The sequence below is a fragment of the Lolium perenne genome, chromosome 7 (assembly GCF_019359855.2).
Source record: "Lolium perenne isolate Kyuss_39 chromosome 7, Kyuss_2.0, whole genome shotgun sequence".
Classification (NCBI taxonomy): Eukaryota; Viridiplantae; Streptophyta; class Magnoliopsida; order Poales; family Poaceae; genus Lolium; species Lolium perenne.
This window is the reverse complement of record NC_067250.2, coordinates 289,634,821-289,652,890: the sequence shown is the minus strand read 5'-3', so window position 1 is coordinate 289,652,890 and position 18,070 is coordinate 289,634,821. Positions and strand designations below refer to the sequence as shown.

General features: G+C 47.1%; 2 protein-coding genes across 2 annotated transcripts in view; both read left to right on the top strand.

The window, feature by feature from the left end:
- The first annotated feature begins 1,138 nt into the window (after positions 1-1,138).
- Positions 1,139-18,070, top strand: part of LOC127326670 (uncharacterized) — a 79,324-nt gene continuing 62,392 nt past the window's right edge. The window contains exon 1 of the transcript XR_011747953.1: positions 1,139-1,172. The gene's annotated coding sequence lies outside the window, so the exon portion shown is untranslated. The remainder of the gene's footprint in view (positions 1,173-18,070) is intronic.
- Positions 16,415-18,070, top strand: part of LOC139832995 (uncharacterized) — a 52,041-nt gene continuing 50,385 nt past the window's right edge. Inside the window, exon 1 of the mRNA XM_071823012.1 lies at positions 16,415-16,655. The gene's annotated coding sequence lies outside the window, so the exon portion shown is untranslated. The remainder of the gene's footprint in view (positions 16,656-18,070) is intronic.

The window sequence follows — 18,070 nt, the reverse complement described above, 5'->3', positions numbered from 1 at the left end:
ACCGGACCTTGTTTTCATGTCAGATTTGCCATCTTTTCATCTATCCAAAATTTGTTAGATAGCTACATAATGTAGCTCTTTTATATATGAGCCAATCCAATGATGCACTGTATAGTTCCAAGAATCAAAATTATCTGTATTGTCATGTAAGCTCGGTTTGCCTCTTGCTTGTTTGGTGGCTGCGTACTGAGCTTTGTTGCGTTCTTTGTGTGGTTAGCACTTGTTAATGCAACTATCTTTAAATGTACGTCTTTTATCACTTAATTAATAAAACAGAGCTACATTTGTCAATGCAAGTGGACTTTTAGGATGCTTTTTTTCCTAGTTGTGTCTTGCTTAAATAGGCATAGGCAGTGCTGAACCCTATATATTTTCAGGTTCAAAGCAATATCGGTGTGCAGGCCACAGATTCCAGTGGGGTGGATGCTATGCTCGGCTTTCCAACCGGCTTCTACTGCCTCCTTTCCTCTTGCCGCTGTGCGGCCGCGGTGGTGGTGATGACATTCTCAGCCTCGGCAACACCCCACTCCTGTGAGCTCTTCAGTTTACCTCCGTCCGCCTCTTCTCTGTGGTACCACATCCTGGAGCCATGGACATTCTGTGGGGGTACTTCTTATCTATCTAGCTTAACTCAATTTTTGCTTCTGGTTTTGCTTAAATTCCCACCAGATGCATTGTCTAGTTGTTATTAGTCTGCTTGTTTAGTCCTGATTATTTGATTATGAGTAGGGGACACTTTTATGGACTGCTTGCTTATTTTCCTTACTTGGTTTAGGCTTAAGAATACGATGATAAGAACAGAATATTGTTATTCTTACGCTAATAACCTCTTTTATGTCACAGCGATCAAAACATTGAGTCTAAAATGTTTTGGTAGTTGATGCTAGGGTTCATGATTTTCTCAGGAAATATGGATGCATTCATGTTAATTCGAGGGAATAAACCTGATTTTGCATTTTGCATGTCAATTCAGTGTGCTATGTAGTATGTACTCTCGCCATCCGAGGGCTGTCTAGTGTCAACTATCGCAAGAAGAAGTGTATCCACAATAATTAGGTGAACAGTCTGGTACTTCTACATGGAGTACTTGCAACGGCAAGTGTCGATACACTTCCACGCTCTTCTACAACAATGCCTTTCGCTTGTCCTCCGCTGCTCCAGCCCTGGCACCGGTGCGTGCTCGAGAACCTCATATCTTCTGTGGTCTACTCCTCTTCTAGGATACGTTGAAATGTGGTATGCATTTAGCTGAAACACAGATATTTTGATTGCATCTTCTTTGATCTGTGTGGGATGTAAAATGCATTTTATGAGTGCTGGCATATGATGCTTTCTTTCAGTTAGGGGATTACAATGAACTGATCCTGTTGGTAGTAAAAATAAATAGAAATGGATGTTTTTTTTCCTGATTTGGTGCCCAATGTCCTGTAGACAACCTATCTGTATGTTTGCGTTGTTCGTGTTAAACATGATATGGTTTCTTAAGCTATGTTACCTCACATACTTATGTCTAAGGTTTGTAGTTACAAGATGATGCTTTCAAACATAGTTGCTAGAGAAGCAATACCACGAGGAGTATAGAATTTATCTCTCATGTTCTGGAAAAGGCGCTACTGTAGAAAATAGGGACATGTGGATGATCGTATTAAACAAGTAATAGACTAGTTGATGACACAATAGATGCAATAATATTGCTTCTACTATATCACTTGAATCACGGAATGCAACATCTTGCCTTGTTGATTAAATGAATGTAATTGATGGAGCTTTCATAAATTGGTATACTTTAATATATTATTTTTTACATGTCGTGGTCCTTGGGTATATCAAGAAGTGGATTCCGGTCCTTGGGTGTGTCGAGAATTCCTGTGGCAATGGCAATGGCGTCCACCCCTGTGATGTTGTCCTTCTCGCAGTAAAGTCCCTCGTCTTCCTCTTCTTAGCTCCGACTTTATGGTTTATTGAAGTTCCCAATTTAGAATGGAGCAACCGCATGCACAGCGGTGCATTCAAGAAATCGAGTGTATTTATGCTGATGTATTGAAAGATGTAGTGCATGTGGTTTTAAGTGTTAGATTGCGAGCTTGATCTGGTTGAGATTGGATGATTGCATAAGGGTTGCAGGAGTATGCATTCATAGATGCAAAGAGCGGGAATTACAAGTTACAACACAAGTAAAAATTTCTTGTTGTGTCATTCTCTTTGAAGGATGCTCCTGATTTTCATTAGCTTGTACATCTTGCAAGAAAGAACTTTTTGATGAAGAAGCATGATGCATGGACTTTTACTTACATTTACACACAATGCGCCCGATAGTATACTTGCTCGTTGAAATTTTTCGTATACCATTATTATCCAATAATAATAGTGTTCTCGCATGGTTATCTCGCTTCTTCCTTTATGTCCTCTTGATGTGTGATATCATGGCCACAAAGTTGCCTTGCTTATTCATAATTGGACAATGTGCTAGTGGATCTTCCATCTCTCGTGGAATCATACTCTCGATAAGAAGTTTCATATAACTTTTTCTCTTCTATTATTGATTAGTCCATTGATAAAATTTGGTATCTATTACTGAAGTGATTTGCTTCCCAGATTTGTTTACCAACTTATGCATGGAGAACAACTGTTTTGTTGTTCACTGCCGTAGTAGCAATGTTTCTGGAGCTTGTGGACTGGTTGTGTTTTGAGAATCTATAGCTTGGACAATCGAATGATTATGCGAATTTTTTTTGTTTGCATTGTTTCATGTGACTTCAAATAGTTCACCGACTTGATATGCACTTGCGCGCTGCTACTACTTTCATGGGGTTTGACAGTTGACTATAGATGTACTTTATTAGTACCTGGCCAAGTTTCTCTCTCTTTGTTGGACAAAAGCCGGATTTGCCTTTTCATGTTGGTTGGTGAAGACCCTGGTTGTCGGGTTTCTAAAAAGGAAATTTACCCAGATTTGGTTTCTAAAAGGGAAATTTACCTGCATTTAGTTTCCCGATAGAGAACAAACCATGATGTTTACATGCAAAGTAATTCCACATAGGTGCCACTTTTTTGAGAATACTTGCTTGCATGTAGATGTTAGGGGATATTAGTTCCTGGGACCTGACTCCGGAGTGCTAGAAACAATCATTAGCATGTTATGAGACCCCCGGCAAGATATTAGCCTCGGCCTGTGCATGGAGAATCGGGCGCCTGGGGTGGGGAACGGTTCAGCCTGGGACGGACATGCTGTACATTCAAATAATCAAATGTAGATCTCTTATCTCATGTAACCATGGAGATAAGATGGCACCTGGAATGATAACAAGTTACGGTGGCCTCTTCTTTGACTCCGGGGGTTTGGGAGGCTCTCGGTTCTTCCATTTTCTCATGTTTTGCATCGTACATAGATGCAATAATATTGCTTCTACTATATCAGTTGAGTCATGGAATGCATCATCATGCCTTGTTGAAAAATTGAATGAAATTGTCGGAGCTTTCATAAATTGGTATACTTTAATATATTTGATTTTACATGTCGTGCAAAGTTGATGTTTATATGTACGGTCCTTGGGTATATCAAGAAGTGGATTCCTGTCCTTGGGTGTGTCGAGATTTCGTGGCAGCGGCAATGGTAATGGTTTCCACCCCTGTGATGTTGTCCTTCTCGCAGGTATAGTCCCTCCTCTTCCTCTTCTTAGATCCGACTTTAGAGTTTTTTCAAGTTCCCGGGTTAGAATGGAGCAACCGAATGCACAGTGATGCATTCAAGAAATCAAGTGTATTTTATGCTGAGGTATTGAAAGATTTAGTGCGTGTGGTTTTAAGTGTTAGATTGCGAGCTTGATCTGGTAGAGATTGGATGATTGCATAAGAGTTGCAGGAGTTTGCATTGATATTTTTATTTATAAAGTTTGAAGTGTTACTAGCCATCGAAAGATGTTTGGTCACTTGACAAACTGCTAGTTGTTGCCCAACACACAAGTCAATTCATGCATGGTTCTGTTCAACCGATTCGTCTTTCTCGTTCAACCGAATCCAGGAGGCGAACCATATATGTGTCATGCAGCAGTGGCGGCACCTACCCTCATGCAGCAGCTTTTCATCGGCAACAAGCAGGACACCCCACTCAGGGCATTTGACTTGGGCTTCTCCATGCATGTTGTGACCAGGTCGTCCATCCAGGTCTCTCCATAATCCATATCTCTTGGTTTGCTCTGTGATGGTTGAACTCTTGTAATTGTGGTTAATTGAAGGTGTTTGTGTATGTTCACCTTGCGTGGGTGATATTGGCCATGTTGTACCTGTACATTGCCTCGATACGATAGCCTAATGGGTTTGTCTTTTTTATGCTCAATTGATTGTGTGGTCAGTACCTGTGTATATATCAATCATGGGTTGTGCCACTGATTTTAGAAGTGTCCTCCTATCAAATGTCTCTGGGACTGGTTGTTGCTGGTCGAAATATGTTATTTTAGACTTAGGTGCAATAACAATGGATAGCCCTGGAGCATGGAATTCGTGTGTACTTGTTACCCTTACTCATGTGTTTAGCTGGTTATAAGCATATTTGTTGTCTCAGATCGAATTTCTTTTGTTATGATCTTGCTGGAACTGTGTTATGGTCGGCATAGATAATTAGATAGAACAATCTAGAATCAGCAAAGAATTCCCCTCTTTTTGTTTGGCTTTTAGGCCTTGTTGTCTCAGCTAGTTGTATGCATGCATGCTTAACAAAGTGGTAACTAACACGTGTCTCCTCTTGTTCTTGGTTTATCGTTTCGACAATAGGTAAACAAGGAGGATGAGTTCAGACGGGCCTTTGTCTCGTGCTCATGCCGAGCGTCAACAACAACGCTCAAGTTTGTGAACTCGTGAACTCTCTTGCTTGTACCGAGACTCTCAAAGTTGGAATTTTCTTTCTACTGTGTCCCGCCTTTGTTTGAATTTAACACCCGCTGGTCTTTCCGTCATGTGTACATTTGGTAGAAACCATATTGATCTAGTTGATGTGCAAGTGAGTCTTAGTTTCATGAATTTGTCTCCGGTAACAATGATGTGCTATTTGTCCCGTTAAATGCGCCGCCTTGTCTCTGTTAACAATGATGAGAGGCACCCCTATCCCAGCCTAGCTGCAGGATGTTGACTAGGTTCTCGCCAAAGGAGAGGTATAAATCCTTCATTCCTAGCCCTTGGAGTCCGCCACCGGTCTATGCCCCGATGGCGTGGTCGAAGCCCATTGTTGTACTCACCGTGACAGCGGGATGACGGCTCACCGTGCAACCCCAAAGACTGACATCGATCTGTCAAAATTACCTGGACTGGTCCTCAAAACGGGGTAGAGAACATGATGAGGATAGGGACACCCAATACCATAGGATGGAGTAGTTAATGTAGCCAAATATGTTGTTCTATGACCATCTGTGTGGTTCTTGTTTGTGCTCATTAACAATGAAATAACAATGATATTAGCTAGAGTCATACTAATATAGGCTTTGCTCTTGTGTATGTAATCGCTGCTGGCAATTGATAATTCTGGTGACACAAACAGTTTTGGTTCCATCTTTAATTTGGTGGAATGCTTTCATGTACAAATTAACCTCTACTATTTCTTATGTAGAACATTATTGGTTGTCTTTGTTTTTCTTACCTTGATGAACTAGTCTTCATTTCACAACTGCTTGCTATTTTATATATGCTAGTACTTCTATACTACTTACATGTTATTTCATCACATAAATGAGCACTAAATTTTCTAAATTGCGTAGTAAATGAGTGTGCACTCTATTTCGGTTATGAGTCCCGAAGAAGATGATGCAAAGATCCATGTGGAATTCTATATGTTAGGGCAGTATCTTTGCAGGGATCTACTTTAGTTTTGCATGTACTAATTTTCATCTTGAATTTACTGGTGTGATGTCAAATAGCTTGTCCTGGCAGCTGCATTCCCTTGTGCGCTATAGCTCATTACCACCGTCAATAAACTGATCCACTGTGTATATGTAGGATATGCTGAAGAAAAAGAAGACAGAGCTATTGCCAATTGTGGGTGCTCGCTGCAGAAGAGCGGGATCTTTGGATGCCTCAACTTGGCGAACATCCTAGGTGAGGCAATGTCTTTCCAGGGGCTCGACTTCGGCGTTCGGCGGCATTCGAGGTGCCTCAACTTGCGAGAATCCTAGGTGAGACATGCAGGTGCTCGATATGATTGATGCTCCTTTTCTTTTCACTATCTCTTACACTGCGTTCAAGTTATAGGGTGATGGAAGTTGACCGAGGAAGGCTGCTCATACTTGTTAGTTGATGCGTCATTGACCCTCCAAACTATTGTCAACATTTTAGGAAAGTAGTGTTGGGTGCATCCTGCGTTGCTCTATATGATTTTGCCGTGCATGTAGTCCTCAAGATTCCTTTTTAAAAAGTTGATACATCTGTCACTTGACCATATTAGATCCAGGACCTTCTGTGAGAAAACAATGTTTGGTTTATCGTGGGTAGTAAAGCCATTATATTCTGGAAGTTTTTGTTGCTCTGGCTGCCATGGTAAATCTTGAAACTGTTTAGGACTGATATATGTTGTGGTATTTTTAAGTCCATGCAAGTCCCTACTGTTGTGTCGGTTGAAATCATGCTCGCATATCTAGTATGCTAACATGTGGCAGATTTTTTTCTTTTGGTTGAGCCTTGCGGTGTTGCTGTCTCTCTTGTGGATTAAGTTGAAACTATGTAAATTTATTTTTGCTAAATATGATGTTCGACCAATCATTTGTTCTTATTGTCAAGGACATCGAAAAGGATGGAGGACGATAGAGAAGACAGCAGAGTAGTTGAAAATTTGCATGGCCACTTGTGAGCCTGTCTTGTACACATGAGAAAAGCCAAGAAGAAGCCGCATGTTAATGGTTGTGTTCCACCCGTGCCATCTTTTGGTGATCCTTGCTAGCTGTGTGCATAAACAGCCTTGTGCGTTCAGCTACAATTATTTGAGTTGAGGCTTGTTTCCTCTTGTTCGAATGGTAAGCAGCTAGTGGAAGGAACATGTAATATTAGTGCCCCGATAGTCGGCTTGTGAACGTGCTTGTGGCGACCGGAATTTGGGACTTCGATTATGCTCCAGGCTGGTGATCTTGCGATGGATGAGATGGTCTCAGATCGCAAGGATGCATGCAACGGCTTCAGCTTATCTCGTAAGGCTTACTCATGCATGAAGAAGCTTGCACTTGGCTCCTAGTAGCTTAGCTGCTCCAGGTTTACACGTGTGTCTATGTTGTAAACTGAACGAGTCAATGAGTAAAATTTGAATAAAAAGGGCACATCTTAAAGTTCGAAATATATGTTATGATGAATCTTAGTTTCAGAAATTCCCGAGTTGCCTATTCACGTTTGGCCTCGATGAACGTTACAGAAAATTCCCCAGCTTGCCATGTATTCTTTTTTTTTTTTTGAACCGTGCCTTGTATTCTTTGCAGAGTTAAGAAGTGGCACTTATCCTGATCGATTAGAGCTTGCAGCTCAAAGGAAACCTACCAGATGCATGCAATTGACCATATAATTAAAGAGGAAGCGATTGAGGCAAAGCAAGTCTATATGACCAACCCCATTAGGGAGAAATTGTGCCTTCAACAATTACATGAAAATTATCCATCAGTGAAGAAAACAAACTAACCGAAGTAGAGAACCAATCCGAGGTTGGGTGGTTAGGAGGGTGGTTATACTCTCAGCCCACTGCAGTTCAAACCCTGTGTTTGACATCTGTGTGTCTCATAAAGGCGGAATATTCATTCAGTGGGAGGCGACGTTCCCGTCGACAGCGAGGCGCCTGTGGTGACTTCGTCAATTTCAAGATCTAATCCGCCGGCTCAGTCTTCCGGAGGTGCTCGTAGGGGTAGGGTGTGCGTGTGTGTGTTCATAGGGGTGAGTGTATGCGCGTGTATGTGAGCGTCTGCTTTTGTACCGTGTTTCTCAAAAAAAAAAAACTAACCGAAGTACACGTAGAGCAGAACTCCAAATGCATCGTTAAGAAACAAGATAAAAACAGTTGTAGGAAAAGGGATGAATCAAAGCGATTCATGGATGGAAACAACTAGCAATTAATTAGGAGGGGAAGCCCAAAATCAGTTGAGGGCTTGAGGCAGCAGTTATTATAGTGACCTATAGTATCCCGCAAGCAAGAGACAATCACAACCTCGTTTTCTGCTATAATCAGCTCGACCATGCCATCTAATCTAATCACCTCCTGCATCAAGATTCAAAGCCCGGTTCCTCACTTTTCCCTCCAACCTCATGGTCTCTCTATAAGAACAAGCCATTGGAGACACATCGCGTGTGACTATGACTTAGACAAATTGGAGGTTATTGGAAGACATCGGCGCTGTTTGGGCAAAGTGAGAGTCGACAGAAATATTGCTTTCTCGTAGTACTCAGATGTGGCAATGAAATAAAAGTTGTGTTGTTTATACTTGAGCGATCCACTACACAATTATCTCGCTTATACTTGAGCGATCCACTCATCGTTGGAAGTTGTTAGCATTTGAAACAAACATGGAAGATATTTCTGGATCATTTTGGTGCTACTAGTTTCCTTGAGATATGGAGAGTTTTTGAAGCGGTCATGAGAGGGAGCAAAAGCGTAGTACTCCTCAGATTCCGTGCCATGCATTTATTAATAGCCAAAGAAATTAGGCCATGGCCGTGCCTCCTCGATTGTGTAGCTGGATGGGCACTCCATCTTATACGGAGGGCACCAGTGATGCTAACCATGCAGAATATATAAGGAGAGTCCACCGGACTAGTGATGATTGATTACCATGCAGAATAAGAAGAGCCCTCTGACGCATGCACAGCTCCCTGGCTGCCATACCACCACCTAATTAAAATGCATTGATCTCCTTGCATCAATTTATATGAGCGTTTAGTATCACGAGATGAGCCCCACCATCCACTGTCATGAATCCATGGTACTGTAGCTTGCGTCTTAGCCATTCGCCTATGCCCATCGTTAACAACAGGAAGCGACTAGTAGAACCAAAATTGATTTATCCTCTTCCCGCCATACCACTCCCTCCATTCCATCAAAATTCAAGCCTCAAACCATAACCTTCCTTCTATAAATACGAGGAGGGAGAGCTCGCCGCGTGCGGCTAGCCGCGACCGACCGACTTAGACTTTGATCTTTGTCGAGGAGAGGAGAGGAGAGGAGAGGCCAGCCACGCTTGTCAAGGAGAACGAGCTAGGCGAGGGTTGGCAAGGACTTTAGGCGACCGTGTGGCTGTGTTGAACGCCAATGAGCTCCGCCCTCACGGCCGTCCAAGTGCAAGGAAACGGAGAAGGAGATGGAGAGGAAGATGTTGCTCGCTCGACGCTAGGAGGGAAGGAGCGCTAGTCGTGCGAGCCGGGCAGCAACAGGTACTCTTGATTCCCTTGTTCTTGTAATGGACAAATTACCCAAACTGCGAGCCGGGCAGCAGCAAGTAGGCGATGCCTTCGTAGTTCTTATACTCTTGATCCCCTTGTTCTTGTCATGGCCTAAAACACGATTCGTTTCTAAATTTCCCCATAGCTGATAGCTTAGGTTCTCTTTCTTCCCCAAAATCCCCATTCCTAGCCTTATATTTCTCATTCCCCTTCACTCACTGGTTCAAGCCAACTCAAATGGCTTCCGCACATCTAGTATTGGGATTTTCTTAGAAGTTCTAAAGCTTCAGCATCAGATCGGCTATGCAACACACGGGAACTTCTCTTCTCCTATCTTGTTTTACAAATCCTTAGTTGGAATGGAGCCTTTTCGGTTGCTTGATTATTCTAGATAAATAATACCAATGTTAATTAAATTTTGAATGAATGTTTGCCGATTGGAGATATCTGTGTATTTTAGCCACACATTATTTGAGATTTGTATATGCTTTGCAAGTTTGGATAAACTGACAATTAGGTGTTTGTAAAATCCAGTTCGACTCATGAGCGTGTTCTGCCTTGATAGACCATCAACTGCTGCCATGATGCTACCTTAGAAGTCAAGGGCGACAGCCGTCATCCATGCAAGTGTCACCCTGCCGGAGAGTCGATGCCGCCAACCAAACCCGATGATGTCGTGCATGTCCGCTGCCTACCGTAGGAGACCGTGCCATCTTCCTTCACGGTGTATACCTAGACAATCGAAATCTTCCAAAGACACGATGAACGCTCGCTTATTTTGGAAGATGTCATCACTCCCCGCAACGGCGCTAGAAAAAGAGCTTGATACGCGTACAAAGACGCGTCCGTTGGGAACCCCAAGAGGAAGGTGTGATGCGTACAGCGGCAAGTTTTCCTCGCATGAAACCAAGGTTTATCGAATCCAGTAGGAGCCAAGAAGCACGTTGAAGGTTGATGGCGGCGTAGATGTAGTGCGGCGCAACACCAGGGATTCCGGCGCCAACGTGGAACCTGCACAACACAAACCAAGTACTTTGCCCCAACGAAACAGCGAGGTTGTCAATCTCACCGGCTTGCTGTAACAAAGAATTAGATGTATAGTGTGGATGATGATTGTTTGCAGAAAAAAGAGAACAAAGATTGCAAGAGATTGTATTTCAAGAAAGAGAATTGGACCGGGGTCCACAGTTCACTAGAGGTGTCTCTCCCATAAGATAAACAAAGATGTTGGGTGAACAAATTACAGCTTGGGCAATTGACAAATAAAGAGGGCATGACCATGCACATACATATTATGATGAGTATAGTGAGATTTAATTGGGCATTACGACAAAGTACATAGACCGCTATCCAAAGCATGCATCTATGCCTAAAAAGTCCACCTTCAGGTTATCATCCGAACCCCCTCCAAGATTAAGTGGCTAACAACAGACAATTGCATTTAGTATTGCGCGTAATGTAATCGCAACTACATCCTTGAACATAGCACCAATGTTTTATCCCTAGTGGCAACAAAGCACATCCATAATCTTAGAGGTTTCTGTCACTCCCCCAGATTCACGGAGACATGAACCCACTATCGAGCATAAATACCCCCTCTTGGACGAGCACCACCGGGGTCTGCAGCGCCACGCGGGGCCTCTCCGACGACAGCGCCGCGAGCAAGATGTTCCGCGTGCCGATCTCGACGAAGGCTGCCACGACGCCCTGGCCGGCGGCGCTCTCTGGGTCGACGAGGAAGACGTCGGTGACGCAGAGGGGCTCGTTCGCCTCGTTGGAGCCCGGGGTTAGCGTGATCTCCTGCCCGGACTTGAGCTGCAAGGACCAGCCGTGCTCCTGGCGAAACAGCTTCTCATCATCCATGTCCATGGCCATGGCCATCGATCCTCGATCGACCGGCAGGCGCGCGGGGTATTGATCGATCGCCTCTCCTGTAGTCTGTAGCCCTTTTTCGTGATCGTGAACCTTGGGTATCTACTTAAGGGAAACTTGCCGGGCCGTTCTACAAACCTCTCGCTCTTGGAGGCCCAACACCGTCTACAGGAAAGGAGGGGGAACGTAGACATCGGTGCGCACGACCGAATACCTCCGATCCAGCAAACTCCTGTGCAAAGCATCCGTTACATTCGCCGGCGGAGCCTTCCGGAACTCAACCCTCTGGCCAGATCACGAGTCCAGGCCTCCGGTAGTTCCTCCTCTTCACGCAAGAGAGGCCCTAGGACCGCCGTCTTTATTCAGGCCGGACCCCCACGTCGGCGACCATCCCGGGCTGGCCAACCCAACCCTCCACCGGCGACACCATCGCCGGCTTCCATGCACCTCCATCTCGCCGCCGGATGGTGATGATAGATCAAACATCCACCACCACCAACCGCAGGCCGACCCTCTCCGGCAAAGAAGAGGCCACCTCCTCCGTCAAACCCAAGGCTGCTGCCCCGGGCGCCCTCGTGTCGCGGAAGATGCCCGAGATCGCCTCCACGCACCAACGAGAGGCGGGGATGGATGGCATGGCGCGGACCGAGGGTTTGGCCGCCGCCCACCACCAACCCCTGCCGGAGTGCTGCGGGAAGCCAACGAGAAGAGGGAGACCGCAGCGCCGCCCATCCCGCCCACGCCGACCGGTCCGCATGGGACAGCCGACGGGAGGAGGGCCGCCACCGCCGTCGCCCATCCCACGCGCGTCCTCCGCCAAGCATCGAGGAGGTGGGGATCCGGCCGCCGATCTCCACGCGGCGACGAGGAAGGGCCCCCGCCGCCGCCACGCCCCGAGGGACTTTGCCCCGGCAGCGCTACCGGCGGCGGCGGCGGCTAAATGTTACTGACGCGGGGAGATAGAGTTTTACTTGACGCCGGTGCTGCTCCGGCCGGCGCTTCCGCCCAGAGACGGAGAAGAGGATCCAATACGCGCTTCCCTCCAATACTCCGCGTGCTGCCGCTAGGTGCAGCCATGGTGCCGATGCCGAATCGTTGGTGGGCTGCCACCACCGCGACCATGCCTCTCGCTGCCGCCGCCTCCCAGCTGCTCGCCGCCGCCTTCCAAGCCGCACGTCTCCGTGCAACACCGGTGCTCCACAAGTACCTCCTACCGTCGCAATCTCTTGCTCGTACGACCTCCGACGAAGACGCCGCCACTTGGAGCTCCGTTGTTGCCTTTCCAGCCGCGCGCCACCGAGTGGCACCGGTGCTCCACATGCACCTCCAACCCTCGTCCTCACCGCCGCACGGCCACCGACGTGGACGCCAACACCGGAGCTCCGACCCCGTCACTCCGGCAACCGTCGACCTCCTCATAAGGTATGGAGCTTGCCCCGCGGTACTACGCTAGCAGTCTAGCGGTTGTGCAGCAGCCAGTCCTCTATCGCCAGGGCTGCAAAGGGTGGCCAGCGGTGGTATAAACGCTGCTCGCTAGAGCTATAAATGAAGGAAGTCGGTGCTGCAAAAGGCTGCTCACCGGAGCTGCAAAGGCTAGTTGTAAATGGGCATCGATGATGCTACAAAACCTCTGCAGCGCTACTACAAATAAGCATTGGCGGTGCTGCAAAGGCTGCTCGCTGGAGCTGCAAATCATCAACAACGGTGCTGCAAACACTCGGCAGCGGTGCTGCAAATGTTCCACGAGTTTGCTACTTTATATAAATTTTATGAAGTGGGCGCACCTCCGCGTGGCACGTTGCATCGCCGGGTCTGAGTAGGAGACCAAAGGCCGGGCCACCGTCTTCCCCGGAAGCCGCCACACTTACTCTGACTCCTCATGCATGCTGATCCTCCCTGGGGGACATGGCCTACTGTTACTCGTCTCGGGCTTCTTCGACGTCCTACCACCAACCTCTATCTTTTTTTTCATGACCCCTTCCCTTCAACCTTAGACACTTGGAGACCAAGCCGGCTACGATATGGAGCTCTTGCCCGGAGTGTTGGGCAGGATCCTGATCATTCCCCACACACTAGGAGGTAGCACCTGCCGGTATCAATTTCTGGCGGCATGGTGTTGCAAAGGCTGGTCCGTCCTGTCGTGTGTGGTTGGCGGCGAAGCTGCAAAAAGGGGGTTGATGTGGGGAGAGCGGTGGGCGGCGGCAAGAGTTGCAAAGAAAGAGTGGCGATGCTATGAATGGTGCTCGGTTGAGCTGCAAAAGAAGGGCTATGTTGCTGCAAATAGTTAGCGCTGGTGCTTCAAATTTCCAACGGCGTGCTTCAAACATTAAACGAACGGTGCTGCCAACAGTTAGTGGTGATGCTACAAAAGGTCAGCAACGGTGCCACAAACGGTCACTAATGGTGCTACCAAAAGTTCAGATCGGTGCTCTCTGCAGAGTTGAAATGTCAAAGAGCTTCACCGGGAGGGGTAGTTCTCGATACAATAGTATAATTTTTTTGCTATAGATGTTACGTCGTTCTACTACTTTAGTATAATTCTTGTGCTACAATCTCTCCGGCGAGGTCTCCGGTGAGGTCTCCAACAAGTCTCCAGCGAGGTCTGTGTTCGACGAGTCTTTTTTATTTTATTTTCTGGATGAACCGTTTTTGCTTCAATCAAGCAAAAGTTGGGCTTTTTTTTTCTGCGATGCAGCAAATTAAGGATTTTGCCTAAAAATGTACACGTGTCATCATGTGAAGCAGGAGGCTGGAAGGTCTGGTTTCTCTTGCTAGGGCTGTCCTTCCTATATTTCAAAATAAGTGTCGGTGGTCTGAATATATCTAAACAGGTTTTATGTACATGTCCGCTCATTTTGGTAAAAAAACGCAACACTTTTTTGACTATCAATACTATATATATTTACTTAACAAATAATACATGGTAGAAATATACAAGATGTCTCCAGTGATTACAAATAAAGTCTAGAAGAAACCAACAATTTTTTAATGTTTTCAACCTTTTTCTTTTTTCATGACAGAATCTGTTACTTTCCTGAAGGTAGCTAAAAATAGATATCAAATCATAGAACCGTAAATACAAAAGAAGATTCTCCTATAATTTTATTTTGAGTCACAATAAAAAGGCTACATGCACACACTCATGTGTTATATTAGTCAATCAATATCGGTAAGAGTACCAACACGAGCATGCCATGGAAAACCAATCGAACGAGAGCACAAATCACCATTATCGAGGATGTAGCCGCGGGAAAAAAATATTGCGAGGTAAATTCCGTTCGCGACAACCATGAGAATAAAATTTAAAATCGATGTGACGAAGCACAATCTCAAGGCTCATACCTGGACAATTGTAATCTTCCCAAGCACACCATGAACGTCGGAATGGAGATCTCGCTTATTTTGGAGGATGTCATCTCTATTGAGGTGGAGCCAAAAAGAAAACGGCTACCAAAACCATAACCTAATCTATTGAAAACACTACTTTTATTAAAAACATCACGAATAGATCGGGTTCCCCACCACTCCCAATGTGGCGAGAGATGTCGCATGAGGGGGCGGGGAACCGATCTATGAAAAACATGGAGGTGGAGGCGGCGCTAGGTTTCCTAACACTTCATTTGAAACAGGTGGAGTATCTTTCTTACCTAGGAGTCTTGGTAGCGAGGAAAAATAGCAATAAATTTGTATCATATTGCTTCAGGAACTAACAACACATTAGTGCATACTATTTTGGAAAAAACCTAGGGGCTCTAGATGCTTGAGACAAAATTTTGAAGTGCTTCCTAATGCTACCTAAGCCTGGAAAAACAGATGTAGTAAGTAATATCTTCAATTCGTACCTAATTTTATTCACCAAATCTTTTATTGAACAAATGGATAGGGCAACTTACAAATTTCCCTTTTATTGAACACAACCGATCTGTTACAAGTACTATCTCCAAATCAAGTAAAATCAACAATTTAACCATAGACGAGCATCATCATCATGAACTAACAATACATGAGTGACATCACCAATACGAGGAACGTCAGTAGACAGAGAAACGCAAAAATTCCCGAGCGCCGGCCCACCTCGCCGTCGCTTCTCTTGTCCTCCTCGTAGCAGCTAGCGATGTCTTTGTTGCCTGAACTCACCGCATCGCCATCGTCCTCCGTGTTAGTGTCCTGGCTCCCCTTCTCGTGTTCCTCCTCGTCATCATCGCTATACTCCGAACTCCCGGCCTCTTCGTCCTCCTCCGTGTCCAGAGGCTCCAGAGGAGACACAATACCCCCGAAGTAGACGGCGACCCCATCGTTGGTGTCGTCGCTCTCGGTGTCAGCATCATCGCCGCCGGAGTCGGAGTCGGAGTAGCCTCCGTGCGGCGTCACGTAGAAACGTAACTCCTCGTCGAGCAACACCGGGGTATGCGGCACCACCTCGGGCTTCTCACCGACAGCGTCGCGCAGAAGGTCCCGCGTGCCGATCTCGATGCGGGCGTCCACGGCGCACCGGCCGTCGTCGGCTGGCCGACGAGGGAGACCTCGTCGACCTGCACGGGCTCATCGGCCTGGGGTCGCCCGTGCCCGCAGTAGCCGCTCTTGGCCACCAGGCCCCAGCGGTACGCGGCTCGCTGCTGCTCGTCCATGGCCATGCGACCTGGTCCAAATCGCGAGCACGAAGATGTTCTTGTTGAGCTCTTCGTGAACGAGGCCGGACGGAGCGCTTGCTTTTGCGCCGTGGAACGCGGTGCTTGCCCTGCTTATATTGATCGGGGACTTGCCGACTCCGACTCCTGCTCTGAGAGGAATCGGAGAGTTTTAGAGTGTCGCTGACACATCGTGACAACCGAAATGAGTGGTGAAAGTGCGGCCGAACCGTGCCGCTGGGATGGTGTTGCACGATCGGCACGGAGCTGTCATCAGATAGACAAACACGAAGAAAAACCATCAGATAGAGCTGCTTCAAGTGGAACCCGTCGCCTCGGCCTGCGTCGCCGCTGCGTAAATTCAATTCAATGCACGAATAAAAATGCGTGGGTCGATCCGACTCCCCGGCGCATGTACCCATGTCTCATCTCATCTCATCTCACCGCACCGCACCGCGCACGGTAAAAGCGTGAACCAAAAATACAGAAATCGAAATCAGAGGAAATCCCCTTCCACTTCCAAATCAGACCCAGAAAAACAAGACAACGCCGCGCCGCCGCTCGCTGTCGCTGATGCTCCTCCTCACTCGCCGGCCACCCTAGACCGCGCCCCTCACCGGCGTCGACGCCCGCCCCTATTTCCTTCCTTCCTTCCTTCCACGCCGCAGCCCCTCTCTCTCTCTCACCATTCAATACCAGCGCCGCCGCCTACCCAACGCCGGCCCTCTTCTCTCGCCCCAACCACCTCCACCGCCGCCCTCCAGTCCACCCCGTACACGCCGCCATGGACCTGCGCGGCGCCCCCAACCATTTCCCCAGCTCCACCTGCTAGGGGTCGGAGGCAACCAACTCCCGCGGGGCGCCGCCGGTCCTCCTGATTTTCCGCCGGGCCTCCGTCTACCGAGACAGCGCCTTGGAGCGGCTACCACGACGCGGCCGCCGTCCAACTCCTCAACGTCCTGGTAAGTATGCTTCGGCAAGGGGCCGTCTTTCCTTCCGCTAACCCCCTGCCATGGACGCCATGCCTCCCTAGTCTGGGGTCTGGGGAGCAGCAGCAAACTCATCTGCTTCTCCGTTGTCTTTTCAGCTCACCACGGCGGGCTGCGCCCTCTCGCGCGACGCCACCAACGCCTCTCCTGGAGGCGACCACGGCCACGACCTGTCCCCCCCTGCTCATGTCACCCGAGAGGGCCAACTAGCTTCCTCCACCTGCAGATGGTACCTACATCCTCTGCTTCGTGCATTATTACCTCCACTCTGCTCGTGTTTTGCTCTGCTCTGTCACAATGTGAGCTAATTTAGACAACAATTAGTCTTGCTGGAGTGAAACACGCTACTTCTGCTAATGTCCTCCACATCACATGTATTGCAATCTGCTATATTACACACACACACACACACCCTTCTGCTCCCCATTTCCACAATCAGCCGTGCTCTCAATTAAATAACATCACTGGCTTGCACTCTGGAACTTTGACGTAAATCTTCAACTATTTATTTTTCTGTACATTTCTCTGGCACTGGCTTAATATATACATGGTGCTATTTGTTGTTTTGCTGCTGTTCAGAGTTATCCACACCCTGTTCCTTGTATCCAGCCAATTCTGTACTAACTTGGTGCCACGTCCTTAACCAGGAAGGAGAGATCAGGGCCAGCAAAGCTGTGGAAAGATGATGGACATGTCGAGCGGCCACGACCACGGCCACGACCTGTCCCCCTGCTCATGTCACCCAAGCAAGAGGCCGCCGCCGACAAGAACCAGCTTCCTCCACCTGCAGATGGTACATACATCATCTGCTTCGTCTGAATTCCTCTTACTCCTACGCGTCGTCCTGAATTCCTTGCTACTGCCGCAATCCAAAACACGATCCAATCCGAACTGAAACAACGACTCCCGTTGCCGAAAGGCTAACCCCAGGCCGCCTCGGGTCTTCCGTGGCCTTGCGCTTGCTGGATGCTGTCGAGCGGCCTTTCTTTGCTCTGGGTCGATGTTGCCATTTATTATCTTGCAATGAGCCAGTAATGCTTGTATGTGAAAAGTTGACAACCTTTTAGATCCTCAGTTTTCAATTACTCTTCTTAAACAATTTTTGGGTACATTTAGCTCTAGGCATGGGGTTGTTAATATATACATGGTCCTTTTATTGTTTTGCTATTGTTCAGAGTTGTATCACAC